Below are 1,048 nucleotides of genomic sequence, written 5' to 3'. Positions count from 1 at the left end.
CCACAGTGCCGGATACATGCCCCACAGTGTCGGATACATGCCCACAGTGCAGGTTACATGCCCCACAGTGCCAGTTACATTGCCCCACAGTGCCAGATACATGCCCCACAGTGCCAGTTACATGCCCCACAGTGCCAGTTACATTGCCCCTACAGTGCCAGATACATTGCCCCACCGTGCCAGTTACATGCCCCACAGTGCCAGTTACATTGCCCCACAGTGCCAGATACAATGCCCCACAGTGCCAGTTACATTGCCCCACAGTGCCAGATACAATGCCCCACAGTGCCGGATACATGCCCCACAGTGCCAGTTACATGCCCCACAGTGCCAGTTACATTACCCCACAGTGCCAGATACATGCCCCACAGTGCCAGTTACATGCCCCACAGTGCAAGTTACATTGCCCCACAGTGCCAGATACATGCCCCACAGTGCCAGTTACATGACCCACTGTGCCAGATACATGCCCCACACTGTGCCTGATACATGCCCCACTGTGCCAGTTACATGCCCCACTGTGCTCTCTCTCCCCCCCCTCCCCCCCGGTCACTCACCGCTTGCTCTGATATGTGAGGGGAGGAGAGCGCAGCGCCTCTCCTTCCCCTCACCGCTCCAGGTCTCCGGCGGCTGTGTGGCGCCGGTTCGCTAGCCAATCAGAGCTCGCGGACCGGCAGCCAATCAGGAGCCGGTCCGCAAGCTCTGATTGGCTAACGCCGCCGGAGACCGGATACAGCAGCGCTGCTGGCAGCGCTGCTAGGGCTGGCAGCGGCGGTGAGGGGAGGGAGAGACGGTGCGCTCTCCTCCCCTCACATTTCGGCTTGACGGGGGCAAGTGGGGCATGATGCCCTGGCCGCCGGCGGCGCCCCCCTCTCCTGGGCCTGCCAAGGCGCCCAGGGCACGTGCCCCACTCGCCCTACCCTAGATACGCCTCTGTGGCCATCATAGTCGTGCGCAGCACATTTTATTAGGGTGTGCACTGCTGGAGAGGCGTGTCTAGCACCGCCTTTGGATGTGGCTAGCACCACCTATTGTGTGCGGATAGTAC

The sequence above is a fragment of the Pseudophryne corroboree genome, chromosome 1 (genome assembly GCF_028390025.1).
Source record: "Pseudophryne corroboree isolate aPseCor3 chromosome 1, aPseCor3.hap2, whole genome shotgun sequence".
Taxonomy (NCBI): domain Eukaryota; kingdom Metazoa; phylum Chordata; class Amphibia; order Anura; family Myobatrachidae; genus Pseudophryne; species Pseudophryne corroboree.
This window is presented reverse-complemented; position numbering follows the sequence as displayed.